Source organism: Bos javanicus, chromosome 17, assembly GCF_032452875.1.
Source record: "Bos javanicus breed banteng chromosome 17, ARS-OSU_banteng_1.0, whole genome shotgun sequence".
Classification (NCBI taxonomy): Eukaryota; Metazoa; Chordata; class Mammalia; order Artiodactyla; family Bovidae; genus Bos; species Bos javanicus.
Window position 1 is genome coordinate 33,044,844 of NC_083884.1, and position 24,810 is coordinate 33,069,653.

At 35.2% G+C, this 24,810-nt stretch overlaps 1 protein-coding gene across 2 annotated transcripts in view; it reads right to left on the reverse strand.

Moving 5' to 3' along the window:
* Window positions 1-24,810, reverse strand: part of FAT4 (FAT atypical cadherin 4) — a 184,291-nt gene that overhangs the window by 152,119 nt on the left and 7,362 nt on the right. The gene's annotated exons all lie outside the window — the stretch shown is intronic.

Sequence of the window (24,810 nt, forward strand, 5' to 3'; positions counted from 1 at the left end):
CAGAAAAGTTGGAAAATTCAGTCCACTGAACTTCAAATGACTTTATTAAAGTGTCACTAATCAGAGTAAAAAGACAGAAAGTTTTAGTGTTTGGCCTAACAAAGTGAATAACTCTCAAAGTCTAATGACCTACTAAGAGTATTTCTTAAAATGAAAAAAAAAAAAAAGAGAGAGAGAGAAGGTCTGGTTGAAAGCAAATGAAATAAGAAAAACCTTCACTGCCTTCTTCAAAAGATTGATTTCATACAGATAACCACAGCTCAGCTGAACTGTGACACTGAGTAGAGGGCTCTTTGGCTGGGCAGCTGGGAAAATCTGCCTGGTTAACTATTAAAGCACTGTTATGTACAGGTTTACTTAAAATACAGCTATCAGTAAGATTTCACTTTAAAGATAATTCTGTAGCTCCATTTATAGCTTCATGTTTATCCTTTGAAACTCTAAAAACATTCTAATTTAATTATAAGCCAAAAAGAAAGTCCAACATGCAAATGCAAATCTATTAATAATGCATGCTAGAGCAATATTCAGGAGTACTACCAAAGTCTACACCCTAAAAACATTCTGTTTAAAGCTATGCTTTCTCCTACTTTTGGGAAATGAAGGAAAATTAACACACAAGTGATATATAAATTTTCTTTTTGTGGAATCAAAGGTTATCTTCAATATTAGCTATATTTAACTGGCTATAATATTAATAACAACATCCACAAAGAGCAGAAATATTAAAGGAAAATAACTTAGTAAAAGGAAAGTGAAAGTGTCTCAGGTGTGTCTGACTCTGCAACCCCATGAACTATATAGTCCATGAACTTCTCCAGGCCACAATACTGGAGTGGGTAGCTGTTCCCTTCTCCAGGGGGTCTAAAGGAAAACCGTATGTAACTTTTCCCTTTATTTTCCAATGGTTCCTAGGAGCTTCTCAGACATTTCTCTTTGGCCTTAAGCAAAAAGTTAACAGGGAAAAACTAGAAGTACACTATGTTATGTCAAACAAAGAGCCCCCAAATCAGAAGTGAAGAAAGGGGAAATTTACCAATACTCTCACTGCCCCGTATTTCTATTTACAGAGTTTCGCCCCCCCCCCCCCTCCAGAATCCTAGTCTGATGTAAAAAATACACTGAAGTGATTAAGCAGGTCAATGACCTGCTCCATTCACTGTTTCCTCCAGGAGGCTCCTGGATGTTCACCTAATTTACCAATTTCATGAAGACTTGTGGATCACTTATATTGTGTAAAACAAAGCTTTAGCTACTATAAGGCTTTAAATAAAGAAATTCACATATGACCAAATTACACATTTACAAAGGTAAAAGAGAAATAATAGCTACAACAGTACCAAGAAAACCAAACCCACACAATTTAATTCAGCTAATTCAATTTTCTCAGCATTTTTTGATCCTGGTCACGTGTCAGGCACCACTACAGACATGAAGATCCAAGGACGGATGAGAAATGGACCAGGCACAAAGATGTCATAATGTGGGAAGGGAGGCAGTTGGGAATGCTAAGTAACTGTAATTCAATGTGGTAAGCATTACATGCATAATATGAATAAAATGCTAAGGAACTGAGGAGCAGGGAATAGTTAAGTCTACCTGGGAAGCAACTGAGGATTTTCTCACAGGGGGGTTCTTGACCTAAACAGTAAATGATGGGAAGGAATCTTCCAAACAGGAAAAGTAAGTAATGTCCATCAGCTAGAGCATGCAAAAAAGCAACAGCAGAATTAGGTACTTCCAGTGACTAAGCACACCACACAGCAAACTGGTGTGAGGATGAAAACTTTTGAGGATGAAAACTTTGGTTCCAATGAACTATCCCCACTTGAGTAACTTCACAGGAAAATACTGGCCTCCCTACTCTTTCTATGCACATGCTGTGTGTTCAGTTACAACAAAAATGAAATAATTTACCTAATAAATTTATTTCTGAATTTTTCAAGGTAATTGGGAAAGTCATTCATCACAAGAGGGGTAAAATACATCAAAATAATAAATTTATCAATCAAATACTCTTTTTAAAAGTCCACATGCAATATGTCTTGAATGTACTCTGGCAAAATTACAGAACTGTTCAAGGTTCATCAGAAACTTTTTACACTGTAGTAATTCAACTATCAGAAGTTCCTCCAACTTCAAAAATATAGATTGTACAATTTAACAAGAAAATCTCTCAGGTCTAATGCACGGCTCCTGCTCAATTTGCCTAACTTGTATCACAAACCAAACCTGTATTAATTCTTCCATTACAACACCATATGGTCCTGTGATCAGCTCAATTAACTGTTTTTGGTCCTCATTTTACACAGGCCTGGGTTCAATTCACCCTTGAAAAATGCCTAGTGTTTCCTCCTTCAGTCTATGTAGGTCCAAGATCAAAATTATCTTCAAGAAGTCCTTTCAAATTAACTTGCTTAATAATATGGTTAACTTATCTGGCCATTTTTACACAACTTTTACTACATTATTTTTTTGTAGATATGTAGCTTTGGCTTCTCAAATTTTCTGTCAGATCAAGGCCAACATTTATTTTTAATTTATTTTCTTGATCAGTGAAAATTTTCACATATTAGATAGTCAACACTCAAACACAGACTTTTAAAAATTGCTTCAAAAGTCTGAGAGTAAATTATGAAATGCTATTAAAACAATATCAAGACATACAATTAAAGTCTCATCAATTTTTTTTCCTTTTTCCAAAGTGGAATTGTAAATGAGATGAAAATTCGTGACTGGTTTAGAGGTCAAGATAGAACAGAAAGTGGTTAATAACACATCCTGGAGATGAAGTGGGGGGTCTCTAGTCCTGGCAGCTGGAAAGTAACCAGGCCCATGAACTGAAGCTGCTTAATTAATCATTGTCTTTAAACTAGTAGAGATAGTTCAACATAACTGGGATAAAATACTGACTTGTTTCTGAAAACGTCTTCACTTACAAAGAAGCTCTCAGTATGCACAAGAGTAGACACAGAGAATTTAAAGACATATGTTAGCTTACACAGGAAAACATGGGGGCCTGATTATAAAAATCACACATTTCTTTACCAAGAAGCCACTGGATAGGATTTAAAACTGCAAAATGACTGATCACTTAAAGCTTACAGCACCCTTCTACTTAAGTTATATTGAAGTCTGGCAGAAATTTTGTTATTTAGTAAATAAAACACTCATACAACTAACACTGGCCATATAGTTAATTACAACCCATTGTGCAGTTTCAAAATCATATAGCAGTGATTTATTTACTTCAGAACACTTACTAAAAGAATGCACACCGATGAAGCATTTCTGTTTAAATACCCTGATTTAATATAATAATATAGTCTTTTTATTTTTTATTCAGAATATATAATGTCAGTCCATAAAAGGGAACTGAAGCCAAGAAAAAACTAATTTATAAAATTCATTCACTTTCAAGTGAGTTTTCAGGATTTTGTTAGCAGTCCTAAATTTCATTGTTCCTGTTTTTCTTGGCTTAATCCTTTTGCCTAACCTTATATATACATATATATACAATTATATAAAACAATTCAATTTGTTTAACTATGGAGATTTGAATGTGTCCTAGACATAAATAAAAAACTATCTCGCTGGTGACTACCCTGCATAAACATTTTACATTAATATATTCCACAGAAGAAATAGCTCTAATTTTGACTGTAAATAATATGTTTAACATCAGTTACATAATCTTAATAAAATTTTAAATTTTCAAAAAGTGAAATACCAAGAGCTATTGTAATAAAACAATAGCATTTTCAATTTCACAATATAAAAGGTATTTTTAATCACTCGAACTATAAGATTTAGCATTATTTATGCTTGATAAATATTATACTCTTAAAAATTCCTTTATATCAGTAAACTATTTCATATTGGTAAGACCAGATTTGTTTGATCCCTCACTTTTATCAACACTAATCACCATGCTGATATTTTAGAAATTTATAGATCAAAAGTTAGAATTATTTTATCGTACTTTTTAATACATTTTATAAAAATAACTTACATGCAAGATTAAGATAATCACATAGTTACTCATTTATTTATTCAATCAACCTTTAATAATACCAAGCTCATTTTTTTCAGTTTGGGAAAATTTATACTTTGTATCATTTGATTAATTGTTGAAACAAAATACTTTGCAATATTTCTGTCACCTTTGTGCATATAACCTCAAGGATGTCATTTTGGTTAACTGTATGTATTCTTTTTATAAAAAGAAGGAATGAAAGAACATTTAGGAAATCATTAATCTTTTGGATATGAAGGAAAGCCACACATAGTCTCAATAAATCAATGTCTTTGGAAGACACAAAAGATTTCTGGTTTAATTCAAAATCCTTTATTTAAAATGCCAAATGTCTTTATATTATGCAGAAGTGCTCCAGATGGCTAGGCACATGTTTCAATTACGCTAAATTGCATTTTTTCCACTTGTTCTCTTACTCTTTACATCTAGAATGTTACTGATTGTATCTTGAGTGGGCAGGTAAAAATACTCTTACTTGTAAATGTAAATGCTTTTTGGATAAGGGAAAAGAAAACATACATGAATTAAAAGACATTGTGCAACATATTGTCAGAAGTTAAAAAGAATAATTGAGCAAAGGAAGGATCCTAAAATCTTGTTAAAGTTTTATTAATTATTAATCTATTTTCTCATAAGTGGAAATTAACTATACCCTGCATTCACTTCTCAGAAGACCAGAACTAATGATACTTTGGGCCTCTATACTGGTAATAATTCCACAGTTACAGAACCATAATATGAAAACTAAGAGGTCTTTCTCAAATAAGTCAGTAAAGTACATAATATATTATTTGTTATGAAATGTAAATCTCTAATATTAGCATAAACTGCTATATGCCTACTGCCTCAGGTCACTTCATGTATTTTTCAAAGCACCATTTATCCATTCTGTTCAAAGCAAAAAGTCCTTATTTAAGGTCCTTCTAAATATACTCTTCTAGGGTTGACTCATAGAGCCATTCCTTGTACTTGGAACATTATTTAGTACTTTCATATTGTTTTTTTCCTGGATATCTCTGGAAATTATTGCTTTTCATAAGACAATTTAATCTCTGAAAGTTTAGCAGTACCAACAAAAATCTATCACTTTTATCTCCTTTCTAAATGTACCACAAATACATAAAATATATAAATAAATAGAAGCTATCTTGTGACAGGTAATTTTTGAGAAGGCAGTGAGGGGATTCTGAATGCTATTTAACTATTTATAATATATTTACATGAGTTTAATTAATTAATAAGTAGAGCTGTATGCATTTTTACTTATTCAATTAATGTTTCAGTATTTCATTAGTTTCTGGAGACATTTGTTACAGCTTGTCAACTAAATCCAAAGGAGTCTAGTATTTTTGAGAGGCTATCAAAGAGGAAAAGGTAATTTTCCACTGGGGCTCCCTGTGTTGATCTTACTGTTATTACTATCACTTCAGAGAAGTTTCCAAATTGGCAAAAGTATAATTAATCTCTTTAAAAAAAAACCTAACCAATTAAAGAAGAAAGGCTTTTCACAAAGAGATCAGAGGCAATTGGCATCAGAATCACTTGAGGGGCTTGTTGCAATGACATGATCCAAGGACATTCCTTGAATTTTCTAAAACATAATTTTCATTTTAAAGAAGCATCCACATGAGGAATCATGTGCATTATGTTCTGAGAACTAATCAAACTAAAATGTATCACTATATGAAAATGGAATATTTTTAAAAGTTTGAATTTTGTTTATTGAATATACAAAATAGAAACAATAAAAGCCCTTGGAAAAATAAGTCGAAGAAAATATTTTCATACATTCTCATATTTTGCACAAGTTAGTGATATTTCAAAGACTGTCTTTCCAGATACATTTGATTAAAATTTTGCTTCTACATTCAATCTATCTTTTAATTTATGACTTATTCCCAAAAAGACTTAAAGTGATCTCAAATTCTACCTATGCAATAAACACATAAAATTATACAAACAATACACCACAAATAGTGAAAATACTGATTTCTTATTTAAAAGTTCCCATACTAACGTCTATCGGAAACTTCATTAGCATGTGCTACTGATAGGGATAGGTTTTACAGTGCCTGGGCTCCAGTTTGGGTTTTATGCCTTGCTAATAGTATGACCCAAAAGGAGTAAATTGTTTTTAATATTTATTTTTATTTATTGATTGGTTTGGCTGCACCAGTCTTAGTTGTGGGGTCTTCAGTTGTGACGTGTGAACTCATAGTTGCATGGACCCCCTGCACTGGGATCACAGAGTCAGTGGACCACCAACAAAGTCCCCAAGAGTGTAATTCATCTTTCCCTAGGTTTGAGTTTTCTCATCTATAAAAGAGGAGTGTGTGAGTGTGTGCTCAGTCACTAAGTCATGATGGACCCTATTGCAACCCCACGGATTGTAGCCCACCAGCCTCCTCAGTCTGGGGGATTTCCCAGGCAAGAATACTGGACTGGGTTGCCATTTCCTTTTCTAGAGGATCTTCCCAACGCAGGGATCAAACCTGCATCTCCTGCATTGGCACATGGGTTCTTTATTGTGGAACCACCAAGAAAATAGCAGTTATATCATATATTTCACAGTATTATTTTTAGATTTGAATTAAAGAGTACAAATCATCATCTTTTCTTAATAAATGGTTTGAGTTATTTTAGGAATAGTTTCTGGAGAAGGCAATGGCACCCCACTCCAGCACTCTTGCCTGGAAAATCCCATGGACGGAGGAGCCTGGTAGGCTGCAGTCCATGGGGTCGCGAAGAGTTGGACACAACTGAGCAACTTCCCTTTCACTTTTCATTTTCATGCACTGGAGAAGGAAATGGCAACCCACTCCAGTGTTCTTGCCTGGAGAATCCCAGGGACGGGGAAGCCTGGTGGGCTGCTGTCTATGGGGTCACACAGAGTCGGACACGACTGAAGCGACTTAGCAGCAGCAGCAAGAATAGTTTCTATTATTGTTTAATGATCACTGTTTAATAACCATGCTTTTATTGTTTAACAACATTATCAGAGACAGAAATAATGTTGAAGACAGATGAATCAAATATAAGCATGCATAGAGGCTTCTTTGAGCAAGGGTTGCCCCTAAGGGCAGGCATAAGCCCAGAATGGACGAGTGTCCTAGTGGGAAGGGAGGACAGGAGGCTCATTAGGACTGAGGGGCAGCCTTAGACTATCTAAGAGCATCTTGATACTACAGTATCTCTGGGGTAAGGCTCAAGATGGATGTACTTTAAATCAAACTCTGTTTAGTTACACAATGAGTTCTCATATGAAACATTTTAAAAATAGAAAAATATTAAAGATAGGTTTTGTCTTACAGCTTTCTTCTCAGAAGATAGACCAAGAAAATGATTCCACTTCTAATAATTTAAAGTTTGCAGACAACCCCTTATAAAGTACAAAAACTGAATTCTTAAGTAAGATAAATAATCTCAATTGTGTGAAACCAGTCACTATGATCCATTGGTAAAACTTTATTTAATCACAGCAGTCTTCTATGTGTTCTGATAATGGTTTGTGTAATGTTTGTGTTCCTGTTGGACTGTTTGTCCTTGAAGGCACAGATCTGTAAAATGAAACTTTGAATCTCCAGTACTAAACACCATGTTTGGCATATTGAACACTGGGATGAAAGTTAAGGATGGGAAGGCAATACAGAAGCAAATAAATTATTCACAATAAGACCAAGGTCTATTCTTATGTAGAAGTCCTTGATTACTGTAGAAAAAAATATTTTATTATATATGGAATAATATATATATATAGCATATATAGAATATATGGAAAAAAAAGTGAAAGTGTTAGACACTCAATCATGTCCCACTCTTTGAAACCCCATGGACTCCTCCGTCCATAGGATTCTCCAGGCAAGAATACTGGAGTGGGTTGCCATTCCCTTCTCCAGTGGATATTCCTGACCCAGGCAAACCTCAGTCTCCTGCATTGCAGGTGGTTTCTTTACCATCAGAGCCAGCAGAGAAGCCCCAAGTTGAACACGGACACCTGGGCAAATGGACAGGAGAAAGAGCAACAACTCTTCTGTTTCTGTGTCCATCTTCCATCTCAGAAGAAAACTGGAAATCCTAAGTTTGAATTCTCTTCCAAGAAATACCGCAAGGTAGCTCCCAACTTTGCTCTCATTTAAAAGCAGAGGTGAAAACATGAGGTGTCTCTTATGCAGCTCTCAATGCTATAACCTTGCTATCATGCCTGGTTTATGACAAAGTTAGCATCTATGCAAATGAAAAAGGTGAGAGAGAGATGAACTATATACTTATTTGGGATGAACATTCTGGGTACATTTATTTAATTTCTCAAAACTGCTCTGTGAAATAGACTTCACAAAGAGGTAACTGACACACTAACATATTAGACAGCTTCCCTAAGATCATGAATTGTACCCTAGTGTGTCTGTACCAGAAGTACTTGCTCTTCTCACTGTTTGCTATATTTGAATTCAATAGTCTTCTTGTTCACCTGGCTTGATAATGAAGACTTTACACATGAAATAGCATTAATCTTCAACGCAATCTGCATATAAATATACCTGGTTATATATACATACATAGATGTCTAAATAGGCTCCATATTGCCCCTTCTTCCGTGCATGACTAAATCCATATTAATTATCAGTTACTAAATTGACATTGAATATGTTATTTTTTTTCTTTCTTCTAACCCATTATTAAAAGCAGAAATTGATTCATTTGTTTTTGAGTGTTTAATTAGGATATCTGTTTAGGTATATCAATGAAAGAAATGTCCCTTTCAAAGTTAGTTTAACATCTAATTTAATTCAGTTAATCATAAAATCCCTTGGACTGCAAGGAGATGAATCGGTCAATCCTAAAGGAAATCAACCCTGAATATTGGAAGGACTGATGCTGAAGCTGAAGCTCCAATACATTGGCCACCTGATGCGAAGAGCCAACTCATTGGAAAAAACCTTGATGCTGGGAAGGACTGAAGGCAGGAGAAGAAGGGGACAACAGAGGGTCAGATGGTTGGATGGCATCACTGACTCATTAGACATGAGTTTGAGCAAGCTCCAGGATATGGTGAAGAACAGGGAAGTCTGGTGTGCTGCAGTCCACGGGGTCACAACAAGTTGGACATGATTGAGCCACTGAACAACAACAATGAATCATAAATTCAAATCTTAGCAAATAGAAATTTTCTGTGATTTCTCAGCATGTCTTACCTTTTAATGTGACTCATGGTTAATCTTTGAAGCAAGTAATATTCTTTGATGGGAGATTATTAACTCTTCAAAAAATCATTTGATTATATTTTTTAGTTTTTAAAAATTGAATATTCATTATATAAATATTTCAAACAAAAAAGTAAGATCTGGCTGGCTATGCTACAGGTCAAGATTCAGATGCCTTTTGTTATATTTATGGTGTTTTTCTTTTTATCTCATTCTATTACCTTAGCAGATAATAATTTATAATAATTAAACAATACTAGAATGTGGTAGAAAGAAAAAAGCTTTGAAACCAAAGGAATTCAAATCCAGCTTTACCACAGAACAATTTACTCAAATTGCTGTGGTCCTTGATACTTCATCTGTGAAAGGGAAATACTGAGATGCACTTCAAAGAACTTTTGAGAGGAGTAGATGAGATAATATCTGTAAAGCATACAGGACAGTGTCTGACACAAGTTGGAAATCAACAAAAACTGGTATCTTCCTATCACTCCAGTTCTGTTTAAATGTATGTGCCTTCATAGTCATGGTGCATTCAAAACTATTGCAATGTGAATGCCTTGACCTCAGATGAGACACATAAAGAGAGCAGTACCATGTTTTATTTCCTCCATTAGGACAGAAAGAAGACAACTAACTCAGAAAGGCACAGAGAAAATGGAACAGCTTCTAAAACAATTTTTCTTAGAAATAAAACTTGTAAAATTGCAGTGATTACTATGCATTGTGGGAATATTTAAAATTATGTCTCTTCTAGATGTTTCAATTATGAAATAAAGGTATTTTACACCTTAAATATGTTCTGATGTCTAATTTATAACAGCCTGTCTTTCAATAAAGTTTTTATTTTTATTGCATTTCTCAGGTAGCCTGCCTGTGTTTTAAAATGACTCTAATATTTGATACTCTTAACAGAACACGGTCCATAAATTGGATGACGCTTATCTGGTGTCACATTATATTAAAATTAAAAGAAGAATCCTGAAATTTATTTAAATTATAGGCAAATAAACAATGTAAAAACTACCTCCATTTCCTTGACTTAGGTAATAACCTTTCTTTGCTAAGGTATGTTTTTCAGCTTATTAGTCACCATCATTTAAAAAGGTATTTTTTGCCAGATATATTATAATGGAGAAAATAACCAGAGCAGTATTTTCTAATGTGCTTCCTTAGTAATTTCCTTTAAACTAGGAAATACAATTTGTAAGTTGTGTTTTGTTCCCCATCCACATGGCATCATTTGAAATGTCATCGTAATTTCTGCATGAACAGTAGCTATTTACATGCCTTGTAGCTGTTTACACTTTTTTCCTTTTTAATCATTGCCTTGTGGACCACACAGAAGTAAATAAGTAAAAAAGGAGTAAATATGTGAACGTAGCACCAATAAGGGAGAAGGCAATGGCACTCCACTCCAGTACTGTTGCCTGGAAATCCCATGGATGGAGGAGCCTGGTAGGCTGCAGTCCATGGGGTCACAAAGAGTAGGACACAACAGATCGACTTCACTTTCACTTTCTACTTTCATGCATTGGAGAAGGAAATGGCAACCCACTCCAGTGTTCTTGCCTGGAGAATCCCATGGACGGAGAATCCTGGTAGGCTGCAGTCCATGGGGTGGCACAGAGTTGGACACGACTGAAGCGACTTAGCAGCAGCAGCAGCAGCACCAATAAATGTAAACCAAGCGGACTTTTAGGAAAATATGCGGTGCTTTGTACAGTGGTTAAGGTAAGTAGTTAGAATTCTCTCCTTTTACCAGATGAAGGCGCTGTAGCTCAGAGAAGTTTAACTTCTGCTTCAAGGTCACAAAGCTTGAAAAGGTACAGCCAGAATTTGAACAAAATTAGTCTGACCTCCAAATTCATGCTTATTTCAGTATTTAATCATGCAACGCACTCAATAATACTCAATATTAAGAATAACATAGAACTCCTTCAGAAATTGAAGTACATATTAAACCCTTTAATTAAGGATTTAAAATAATTATTTTTAGAAACACTTAAAGTCAGAAAATAAAATTTAGATTTTTCCCTTTGTCAAATGTTTACCCTGTATACTATAAGAAGTTGTATCAACTAACATAATGTATTTCCTTAGGCCACTCTTTGTTTCAAGTAGTATTTGAGGTAGAAGGTAGGGACAAGCTAAGAAGTGAATGTATAATGTGATTTATTTAATTTTAGACATGTATAACAAAGACCTTTCTCCTGGAGAACTGCCTTTGCTTAATGTTAATACGTCTCAAAGCAACACCTCCTTATATCTTCTGCTATCCAACATCTAAAACTACCAATTTTTTTTCCTTAACAAAAACTTTATTCTCTAAATGTATATTTTCTTGGTTGCTGAGCAGCAAAAATTCTTCATTTTAGTATAAACACAGTGACACATAGGCAGAAAAGTGCCTAGAAGAAAATATAGTAATAGACACTTCTATCAGCTATGGCCATCTGTGCTCAGTTTGACCCAAAGTTTTGGCAAGCTTATGTGGTCCCTCCCATCACAAAGCATCTTGTCCTATAAAGAAAATTTTTACTCCCACATCCTACATTTTCCAGCAAGTCAGAGGTCAAGTGTGTTCTAAATCTGCCAGGCCCTGGACTTGAAATCCTAAGGATTCATTACTTACTTGTAATTAACTACAACCTCAATGGATAAATAACTTTGCCTGTTTTATTATGCAAGGTAATAAAATACTAAGCTGTAGATGCAACACAGACAGTTCTGCCCCATTTAGTCATACAAATAAATTAGTATTCTAGTCTCTTCAGTGGAGAATTGAAGTTACATCTTAAAAAAAGAAACTGAGTCAACTTTTTTGTAGCAATTAAAGGGCTGGCATACAGCTATTAGTGAGGAAAAATACTACGATAAAGCAATATAATTAATTCAAGTAAACTTTAGTAATTCAATTGTTTCTAAGAAATGGTCACAACCTAAGACACAGGTTGCTAGATTTGGGCCAAGCCTTTTAAGCAATTGCCTTAAATGAACCTTTAAAGAATACAAATAAAGATCCCTCATGGATTGATTAAGCTAAAATCTTATTGAAACCCAAATGGTCCGTTCATCCCTGGGATGTGCTACAGAAATGCTAATCTGAAAGCCCCAGTAGGAATCTTCTTTATCTGATTATAAAATATTAATTCACTACATGAAATTAAGCCAAACAAGAGCACATTACCAATGGGGCTTCTCTTTTGATCCACCAATAGTTTGGTAGAATCGCACTTTTACCATTTGTCATAAGTACATTCTAAAAGACATCAAAATAAGAGATATTGAAGATGTGTCATTGTATTAGTAATAGTACCATTGAGAAAACCATCAGTTAAACATAGATCTCTTTTGAGCATCTGTGAGATAAATTCTTCTTAGGTCCTTAAGGTTTAGAAAATCTGTATTTCTTTTGTTAACTGCCTTTTGTGTGTATGTGCTTGTTTAATTGAGGACACCATGGCTTACCTACCTGATATTATATCTCTGTTTAATCTGGCCTTTAGCAAACTAAATATAATTTAGTGGACTATCTAAGTCATACATGTTCTGTATGCTAATTTTATATAGTCCAGGATTATTTTTTTAGTTATACTTATTTTTGCTTCCAAGAGACTCATTTAACTATTCCATCATCCTTTTCTTTGTGTATGTGTCTATATATATATATATATATATATATACACACACACACATATATATACATATTTTGTAACCTGCTTCAAACCCACTGTAGCATGAAGTAGATGTGTCTATAAACATAAAGAGTAAATATTTTGACTAAAAGACAGTTACATACAACAGACCACTATGCCAAGCAGAAGGGAAGCATATCTACTATGGATATTTGCTTATTTTGAACAATTTCAGAAAGTAATAAAGCATTTTTCTTTTCAGGGAAATGTTTTAATTATGAATTAGAAAATTTACACCAAAAAAGTTACCAGAATTTATATGTATTACAGAGAACAAAGTATTTTTGAAGAAAAGATAGTTTTACCTTTATTTGATGGGACCTAGTCAGTTTGACTTCAATGAAGAGAACTACATTAAGTAATGGACCAAAAAATTTCAAAATAGATTCTCAGGTAAACGCACATGATTCCCTGGTAGTCAATATTTGACAATTGAGAGATGAACATTTCTCATCTAAATAAAAGAGAAGGCTTTAAGATGAAACAGACACTGAATAATCTATTTTAATTTGATTGTTTCATGAGCAACTAAGCCTCTCAACAAAGTTTCTGGATTAGTAAATTAATTCCCTTAAGAGACTATAACTATTATTGAATTATGTCAACAATAATAAAATGATGAACAGAGCAATAGCATCAACATAACTGCAGACTGAGCGGTGTGATTTAGCCAAGCATGTGGACCAAAGTCAGGAAAACCTGAATGTTAGTTTAGGTTTGTGACCACATACAAGTCATGATATTCTCTGTGTCTCTTCCTATAAATGAAGCAAAAAACACCTTATCTGTCTCCTCAATGACTTGTTAGGGAAATCAAGGGGAAAAAAGGAAAAATAGTACCCTAGGGGAGCCAGGGGGCTGCCGTCTATGGGGTCGCACAGAGTCGGACACGACTGAAGCAACTTAGCAGCAGCAGCAGCAGCAGCAAAGCACTTTAGAAATAGAAAGCTTTTTTTTTTTAAATGTTAATATTTCTGTGCATATCTGTACTTTGGAAAGAAAGAGCATGGAAACTAACAAATTTTAGTGAGCGCCTTTTTTTCCTCATTCATACAAGAAGCCTTGAAATAGGTAATCATATCCATTTTACAAATGAGGAAAATGAAATTCAGAGAGTAACCATGACAATGTTTGAATCAAGCTTCTTCCAAATCAAAAACCTGCTCTCTTTCACCTAAACTTCAGTCCGAATGAAATGCTAAATAATATTTTCTTTGCTGTATTTTATTAGTCAAGTTGACTGATATCATTGATGTTAAATATTGAGCAAGGATGGTAAATTTGAAAAAAGAACGATAGCACTTAAACTTATCAATATCCAAAGTAGAATATTGCTATTCTGCTTCTTAGCAGAAAGAGCAACATGGTTCATAATAAATTAAGATTTGCTCTCTAAAGCAAAATTTGATAAGTTCTAAGGAAATGAGAAGCCATGGGAATACAGTGACATATATACATTGTTTTATATATATATATTCTAAAATGTTCTACTTGACCAAAAATGTCTGTAAAATAAGCATTAGTGATCTCACTGTACTTTAGGCAATACAGATTTCTGGAGATTGAGTTACAGGTTTTAACCACTCACATCACGCAGCCACGGTCATTTAATCCAGGAAAATCAGTCCTGGATAATTAGCTAGCTTCACTAATTTCAGAAGAAGCTCCACAGCTTGGCTTGAGACATGAAAAATGACTCCTTTCCTTCAGCACGCTTCACTGACTGAGCTCCTGGCCCTTAGGCAGAATATTTGCAGCATGTTCAACAGTAATTCCTTAGTTTATCGAAGATTTACTGAGTGTCTGTCCTGAGCCAGACATATTGAAGGTGCTGGGAATACAGCAATAATAAAGAGCAGAAAACCTTTCCCCTGGTGGAACATATATTTTTGAAGGAAGACACAATAAACAAAATAAAGAAGTAGCATATGTATTCTGTTAGGTGATGATAGAGACTAAGAAGAAACAAGAAGAAGGAAAGAGAAAAAGGAAGGTGGAGGGAAGGAAAACTCTGCAAGATGACTTTGAGAAAAGAGGTAAGAAAAGTGCTCAGCAAGCAGTTGAGGCTGAGAGTGCAGCCAGCACAAGGCATGAGATAGGAGCACCCGAGGCCTGGCCAGAGCCCACACTGAGATTGCTGAGCAAGCTCAGGGATGGAGATCCAGGGAAAGAGATGTCAGAAAATCACAGATGAGAGGGTCTCATGGGGCCTTAGGGCTCACTCTAAAGATCTGGCTTTACAACCAGTGAAGTGCAAAGCCTGGGGTTTTGAAGAAGTGAGTGAAATGCTCTCACCTATATTTTAAAGGATCACTTCTGCTAGACTAGATAAAAGAGATCAAAGACAGAAGCAAGGAGGTCAATTGATCTGTTCATTCATTCATTCAACAAAAATTTACTTTGTGCTTACTATGTTCCAAGTAATGTTCTGTGCTCTTGAGCTACATCAGTGGACATAGCATACCTCCATATACCTCCTCTTGTGGAAGAAGACAGATAAAACATAACCAAAATTATGGATCAGCAAATCATATCACACACATGCACTTATATATGCACTTATCTGTATAGTGTATGTATGCTATTTAAAGCAATGAGATTGGTTGGACTCCTCACCTCAGGAGAACAGAGTTGGTTAGAAAGAGAAGAATTTCAAGAACTGATTCCAGGGCATCCCAGCACTGAGCATCTTGGGAGATGAGAAAAAGCTAGTGAAGGAGGCTGATCAATTCTATCGGGGAGGAAGATGAAACACCACAGTAGGGAAATGGAGATCAGGCAGAACGGGAGAGGGTGGGACTATAAGAATAAGTCAGAAAATAATAATTCTCACTTAGAATGGGAGATACTGGCAAATATTTGAAGTGCAGGAGAAAACGATCCAACTAGCTATCTGGAGGAAAGGGCATTCTATGGAGAGCGAGGAGCCAGGAACAACAGTTTTGAGGTAGGTGTGTGCCTAGCAAGTTCTGGGACCCAGCAAGAAGCCAGTATGAATAAAGCAAATACTCAAGGAAGAAGAAGAGTAGGAAAGAATGCTGGAGATCAGTAAGAAGATGTCTTCAACAATCCAAGGGAAGGATGATGGTGTCTTGGACCAAGGGAGTTAAAGTGTAAGTGATGAGAAAAGATCAGTTTCCAGATATATTTTTAAGAGAGAGCCAAGATTAACTGACAGATTACACACAGGTTGAGAAAAGTGAGAAGTCAAAGAATAACTCCAGATTTTGACCTGAGCAGTTAGAAGATTGGGGTTGCCATCAAAGGAGGAGAAGACAGTTAAGGGTTGAGTCAGTTTTTATTGGGGAAGATACAGGAGCTCAGAGTTGGAAATGTTAACTTCAAACATCTATTGAGAAACTATTCAAATATGTAAATGTTTTTATATGAATATGGAATTCAGGAGTGCTATACAAGTTAAAGACAAAATTTTGGAGTCATCTATGTATATGTTACCTAAAATCATGAGGTTGATTGAGATCTTCCAGGGGATAAGTATAGATTAAAAAGCACTAGTTTTTCAAGAACTGATTCCAGGGATATTCCAACATTTGAAATTTGAAGGCATGGAGAGAAGTTGTTGAAGAAGGCTGAAAAGGGACTGGTCCAAGAAATAGAATAAAACTCCCCAGAGTCTGATGACTTAGAAGTACATATACAATGGGCACTGGGAATTGCCCAGTGATGTAAAAATGTGGCTATTATTGAGACACTGGTAACAACAATTTCACTAGAGTTGCAGAAGTTAAGCCTGATGTGGGTAGATTTATGAGACAAAGAGAAGAAAGAAGACAGGTATAGGCAACTCTTTCAAAAATTTTGCTGAAAAGGGAAGAAAGTAAATGAGGCAGTAACTGGAAGAATGGAAATATATTTTCACTGAAAGCTGAAGAAAATAAAATGAAGAACTGACACTACAGGTCCATTTATTCAAGTGTAACCTAGATAAAGATTAAGAAGTACCTATATAATCCTACTGGGCTTCCCAGGTGGTACGGTGGTAAAGAATCAGCCTGTCAATGCAGGAGACATGGGTTTGATCCCTGGGGGAGGAAGGTACCCTGGAGAAGGAAATGGCAACCCACTCCAGTATCCTTGCCTGGGAAATGCCATGAACAGATGAGCCCAGTGGGCTACATTCCATGGGGTTGAAAAGAGTTGGAAATGAGTTAGCGACTAAACAACAAAGTTATCCTGCTATTGGGTCTTTAAATTTCATTTTACCCTTTATGTTTTCAGTCACTAGTATGAAGGATCATAAAAATGTGAAAACAACTTTTTTACACAGTAAAACCTGAATGCCTATGAGAGTACTGAAAGTATCAATCATCGTTATAACATTCTGTGCTGGGATTAAACATACATACTCAAGTCAGACTGCTGGGTTCAAATCTACTTCCACCATAAACAAGCTCCATAAACTTGACTTTCATTAGCCTCAGTATCCTCATTTGTTAAATGGTGAGATGTCACGGATTACAGTGAAGGCAAGACATTGCCCAGTGCTCACCAGTGTCTGACATAATGTAAGCACTTTATATATATTAGAATCTATATATGATAAAATGTTAGCAAAAAAATGTCAATAACCTGAAACAAACAATCCATAACAATGCCATGGGCTCCCAACTGCCTGCTGTCAGAGTTTATAAATGTTTCTCAACATTTTCTGAATACCTTAAAACTTGGTTTTAACTCCCAATTGTTTCCTAAATATTGATATATGTCTGGACTCTGTGTCCCTATAGTCAATTCCTGGGTACCACATATAAAAGAAAGAAAGTGAAAGTCACTCAGTTGTGTCCAACTGTTTGCGACCCCATGGACTATACAGTTCATGGAATTCTCCAGGCCAGAATACTGGAGTGGGTAGCCTTTCCCTTCTCCAGGGGATCTTCCCAACCCAGGGATCGAACCCAGTTGTCCCACATTGCAGGCGGATTGTTTACCAGCTGAGCCACAAGGGAAGTCCACATATAAAGTATCTTCCAATTAGATTGTGTCATCTTCCTGACCTTATTGTCCTATTCTGTCTCAGGATTTTAATACCAGGGAAAATCCATCAACCTTTGTATGATGGTTGCATGCAACTTTGTACAGTGGTTGCACACATGTTGCTGCTACTGCTGCTGGTAAGTCGCTTCAGTGGTGTCCGACTCTGTGCGACCTCATAGATGGCAGCCCACCAGGCTTCCCATCCCTGTGATTCTCCAGGCAAGAACACTGGAGTGGGTTGCACACATGTTAGTACATAGCATTATGTATATTTTAATATGTTACATGTACACATTTTATAAATAATATTTGCCTAATAGAATTTTTTTCATTTTCATTTATCTGCATTATTCAAACTCTCTCCTCCCTTATTGTAGTATTAAAATCAGCCATATGTGGTCAAAGACTACTTAAAGCCTGAAAGCAATAGAATATATTTACCATAGTCCATATCTAGGACACTTAAACAAACCCTTTATTTTGACCATATGATTTGCCAGTTACTATTCCCCAATTTTCACTCCCAAGCTCCTAATTCTGAATACTACCTAATATCATGGTTATTAAAAAGAGTCAAACCTTAGATTTATTAATTCTTAGAAGAGAGGACACACTTCAGAGCCTGTGGAATTCTTTATAGTCACTAACTCAACAATTCCTCACAGCTAATGAGGTTCTTCGGCAGTTTTTCACTGTAATGATGACAAAGTGCAAGACACAGACAATGCAGTGAAAAATTGATTCCACAAAATATGAAGTACATAAACATCTTTTCAAAACTATTCTTAGGGTAGTTGCTTCAAAGTATAGTGAAACAAAAAAAAAAAGATTAAAAATAATTTGGGTTTTAATAAAGGCAAAGAAAGAAATAAACAATAACTTTGTCAGAAGATAAATTATATCTATGGAAGTCTGTAACCAAAAGAGAGAGAGGAAATTGAGTATCCTGAAGCCATATATGAAATTATGCAGCATGAGCTTAATCATTCATCAGTATTCCTTATCTGTGTACATGACTTGAAAATTTATAGAGCCCTTTAAGTCACAGTGTTTTGTTTAACAAATTCAAAAACATACCAACAGGGAAAAAACAAAATCAGAAAATAATCATAGATTATTAAAAAATAAACACCATAGAAGTCAAAAGCTGAGAAAGTAAGAAAATGTTTTCCTCCTTTTCATATAATCTTCACAAGTCATCCACACAATTTCATCATTATTTCTTAGGAGAGTAAGATTTACGCATATATATGGAATTTAGAAAGATGGTAACAATAACCCGGTGTACGAGACAGCAAAAGAGACACTGATGTATAGAACAGTCTTATGGACTCTGTGGGAGAGGGAGAGGGTGGGAAGATGTGGGAGAATGGCAATGAAACATGTAAAATATCATGTAGGAAACGAGTTGCCAGTCCAGGTTCGATGCATGATGCTGGATGCTTGGGGCTGGTGCACTGGGACGGCCCAGAGGGATGGTATGGGGAGGGAGGAGGGAGGAGGGTTCGGGATGGGGAACACATGTATACCTGTGGAGGATTCATTTTGATGTTTGGCAAAACTAATACAATTATGTAAAGTTTAAAAATAAAATAAAATTGTAATAATAAAAAAAAAAAAAAAAAAAAAAGATTTATCATCTGAAAACCCAAAAGTGGATTCTCTACCTTCATAATGTATAGTGACTGCTTCCAATCTGCAGAATACTGTGGGTGAGGAAAGTCACCGAATATGCCCTCCCTTTGTCCCCAAGGCCCCTCTCATGTTCTCTCTCACCCTCTTCCCTGTTCCAGAAACACCTCCACATGTCCTCAAACTGGTGTCCTGGTTCCTATCTAAGTGACCCATAGGAATGAACAGCATCTGCTGAAGGTCTTGATTGAGGCAGCAGAAGTCGTACTTCTCTTGGTTCAGACAATACATAATACCACTTTTCAAAGACTTTCTAACACCAAAAAAAGGGTATAAAAACAAGGTTACCAAAAGCTTACATATACAGTTGTATCCATCAGACTAAAGGCCCTCTCTTAACTAAGGCCACAGACTGCCCTGGCTTTATAGGAGAGTAACTATGAACTCAGATAATGGACTACAAGTCTGAATGTGGTTTTCTTTCTATCTATCTGAATTTAAACAAATCACTTAACTTTTCTGAGACTGCTTCCACAACTACAAAGAGGGAGTGATACGACATGTTGTGAGGCTCCAATGATAAAATTGCTGAAGAAACACTTAATACTCAGCTCAATCACTGAACACAGTAATACTCAACACATTTTATAACAATTATTACCATTATTATTAAATATTCAATTATTTGCTTATATTTTGCCTATAAGGAATGATACACAAGATATACAGGCATTTAATGTAAGGCTCACTCACCTTTATTCTGAACAGTCTGGAAGAAAAGTATTTCTAAGCTTGATATTCAGTATTAATTACAAATGTTCCCACCATTTCTCTTGGAAATCTTGATGGTTTCATTGTGAAAATAAATTGGTTTATTATCAGTTGCTAAAATTCATTTCTAATCTTTAAAAAACCATAATTTGTTCACTTAATATTCTAAGCACACTTTTAATAGACTATTTCTAGTTGTCTTACTATTTTTACTGAATTGCAAAAATGTCAGTACTTAGACCAATGGTTCTCTCACTACAGAATATGGTGCCCTAGGCATACCAGAGACCATTAAAGACACCTGGGAAATCAAAACTGTATTCATAATAACACAAAGCAGTGTTTGCCGTTTCACTGTGTTGACATTTACGCTAGAGGTGCAAAACTGATAGCTGGTAAAACTGCTGCTACCTTAGCACAAAGCCAAGCAGTAGCTCCAAAGTATTCCAGGTGTAATTATATTATTCACTTACTAGTCACAGTGAAAATAAAATGCCAGTTTCACTTAAAAACTGAAGACTTTTCCTTGAAGAAACAGTAAATTATTAATTTTATTAAATCTCAACCCTTAAATCCCAATGTCTTTTCAATATTTGAAAAGACACAAACAGTGAAGCATGAACAAAGAGCCATTAATCTGTTCCTATGTACAGTGGTCTCAAAGAAAAGCATGTGTGTGATGGATTGAGTTGTAAGCTGAACTAGTGCTTTATTTTTGGAATACAATTTTTCCTTGAAAAAAACAACTCATAGAGAAACCATGCTTTTTTAAAAAAAAATGGCAGACATTTTTTGTTTGTTTGATAATGAACAAAGGGAGCCTGATACTTCAGGAAACAACTAACAATATATGTTATTAATGATAAAATTTGAGCTTTCAAGTGAAAATTCAAATTTGGAAAACTCTGAACCATTACCATGAGGTTGTGAGTCAATATATGTAAAGGCTCTTTTGATAAGATCCTTATCAGTTATACCAATATTTTCCAAATGACCAGTGCCTGATGTTTCTAAGTCATACATAGGTAAAATTTCCATTCATAAAGCAAGGTAGATCAATATCTTCATGCAACAAAGCATGAAAAATTCAAGGGTAGGGTTTCAGATTCCTTATTGCAAGTAAATTTTAAGAAATAGCCACTTGTGAAATTCTGGTATAGTATCAAAAGAAACTGTTATCTGAAAAGGATATCAAAATATCTCTCTCTTATCCAGCTTTGTCTGAGGGAAGATAGATTATTTTCATATATTTTAACCAGAACAACATATTACAATAGACAAAATGAGATTTGAGAATCCAGCTGTCTTCTCTTAATCCGAATATTAAAGGGATTTGTAAAAACATAAAATAATGTGTCTTTTTTGTTAGTTCTTAGGGTTGACAAAATTAAGTTATTTTAATAACAAATATATATTATATGGTTACCGTAATTTTTCAAGAAATTAATAAATATTTTAAACTTTTCTCAATTTTAATGTTCATAACATGAATTATCAATAGATAAGACACACCCAAGCCAAAGCTCTTTGGGGTCCTGAGGCCAACCAGTTTGAGAACTGCAACCTGGAAGTATATATAGGATTTTCTTCGATTTAAATGCTAAGCTCCATGTGAGACCACCCACCTAAATTCTTCTTTCCTCTTTGAGCTTTCTGACAATTCTCAGTTCATTTGTAGAACAGAGATAACTGGTATGTCTTTATGTCCCTAGTTCAATTAATGATAAGATCAAACTTACTAATAGCCCCCTCCATTCCCCCTGCTTCTCTCTGTTGATTATTCCTGAGACACAAGAACACATGTACCAGCCTTAGCTCTTCTACCATCTCATAAAGCAAACATGTAGTGAGCACCTTCTATACATCAGGTAATATACCAGACTCTAGGCGATAATATTATTTTCAAGGAAATATTATACTGGGCTTCCCTGGTGGCTCAGATGGTAAAGCATCTGCCTGCAATGCGGGAGACCCAGGTTTGATTCCTGGGTCGGGAAGATCCCCTAGAGAAGGAAATGGCAATCCACTCAGCACTCTTGCCTGGAAAACCCCATGGATGGAGGAGCCTGATAGGCTACAGTCCATGGGGTCGCAAAGAGTTTATACCAGACTCTAGGAGATATTATTATTATCAAGGAAATATTATACTAGGAGATCATAAAGACCAATGAGACAAAACCTCTGACCTTCAAAAGTCCAACCCAGTTCCTAAATTGCATGTTCCCATAAAACACATGTTAAAAAAGAAATGCCTGTGGATGTGCTACATCTCTATTTTTTGTTGTTGAAGGTAGAAAAGAGGTACAAAATGTATATGAGCTATTCTAACATAATCAAGACTCTTCTGAGAATACAAAGATGAAATGAAAGGATAATAAACCTTGTGTCTGCAACACAAAGCCATCCTTTAAAGACACTCTTATATATACCAAAGTTTTAGCCATGATAGGTAGGGGAGGTGAAGGTGTACAACTGGACAGTCTCCGAAAGGAGCAGTACTGGAGCCAAATCCCCAGGACCCCTCCCACTCCACACAAGTGTCAGAGCTTAAAAAAGAATGCAGATTAAATCATTTCTCTTTTACCACTGACCCTCCGTCCATGGAATGTGATCAGCCATGACTCTAGCCAGAAACCTGAGTAAGCAACCCAGACTCCTATCAATGTACAGGAATAAATTGTTTAAAAATGCATTGGAGCAAAGTTTGCACTTGGAAACGAACAATTGAAAAATCACCTCTGACAACCCTAGGTAATTTATAGCTTCTTTTTGCAGAATCATGGTAAATTAATTGTTTGAGCAGAAGGAAAAAAGAACTTTATTGTATACAATTGAAAGATACAACCAATAATAATATGAAATTCTAGCTCCCAACTACTGCTTTCAATATTCTTGGAGAAACACATTTGCTTTTCATTTTAGGAGTGGTTGGAACTTGGGAACTGAAACTTGGTTTACAATTTCAGCACTTTAGTTCACAGGAGATACCCTGACAAACAATTTTTTCTCATAAAAAAAGTCATCATGGTGAATTCTCTCCAGATCTTTAAACAGGTTATAGCAAATATGAATAAGTTTTCATATTGGTGTTATTTGAGGTTAAAATATAACAGACATATTACCTCCTATTATTAACAAAATGATTTATAATTATGACTTTTACTCCTCATGTCTAATGAAGAGACAGCACTATTTAATAAGTTTAAGCCAAGTCAATTTTTGCATATCTAATGGGTAAATAGTAAGACTAAATAAATCTTCTAATGATAACAATGGACATTTATTCTTATTGCCAAGCAAAGGTAAACACTTTAACCAAACAACAACCAATAACATAATCTGTGTAATAGTTTAAAATTTTTTTCTAAAGCCTAGAATGACTTAATTGCCTGTCTTTAATAAGTATTTCCATTTTTAAACTAATTAAATCTCTTGATCTAAGAAATAATTCCAGAGAAGGAAAATAGAGCCAGGAAGTGGGTTTAGCAGAGGAATAACCCCAAATCAAAATAAAATTACATGTAAATCATAGCCTGAGTTAAACCAAATAACTCAGTATGTAAGACCTATCTCAGATCATTGAAAACCTAATTAGGTAAAAGAGGACATATGGGTAGAAGTTTCTTCAGGGCTGTGTGTACAAGATAAAAGTGAATTTCACTTAGAATGATATCTCTAAGAATTATGTCTCTATGGAAATTATATCTCTAATTATATATCCAATATCCTCTAGGCCATGAATATACTGCTTCATCAATAGAAGAGCCACAACTAGCTATTTTGAAAAAAAAATCACATGGGATTCAAAAAGATAATAATAATAAATGAACATTTTAAATGAAGAAAACCCTCACCGCTATAAAAAACAAAAGAAAGCAAGAAAACAAACACATGAGCCTCAAATTCACTAGCATGTTGTGTCTGGGTTCCTGCCAACTATCACAAACCACATTTGATGTTTTGTGTTTTTGGCTGAGTGACACCAGAATATCTTTGAAGGGATATACTGAAGGGGAGAGAGAACTTAGGAACTAGCAAATGAGCCATCCAGGGTATAACTGTATCATTTCTAGTTGATGGTCAAAACAACATTGGAAGCAGTTCAATTAAAAAAGCAAATCAATGATACACTGAGGTAGTAATAGTCAAAAATATACCCCGGGAAAGGCCAAGCTTGAAATTTTTTGGCTTATGCTATGAAACATTAGTGTCTAACCTATCAGCAGACAGAACAACTTGTACTTATACCATGGCATTGAACAATATGGTATTGTCTCAAGAAACAGCTTCTAATCTCTGATCATTCACAGCACATTACATGCTTTAGTTCAAGAGAGAAGCGAAAGGATTATGTTGAGTCAGAAGACAGTGCCTTAAATGTGAAGGCAGATGAAATCAGGAATCTCCCCAAACTTGGCTCAGCACATTAAAATTAGTCACTGTCTATAAAGAAACTGCCAAGACTGCTGAGGAGGTG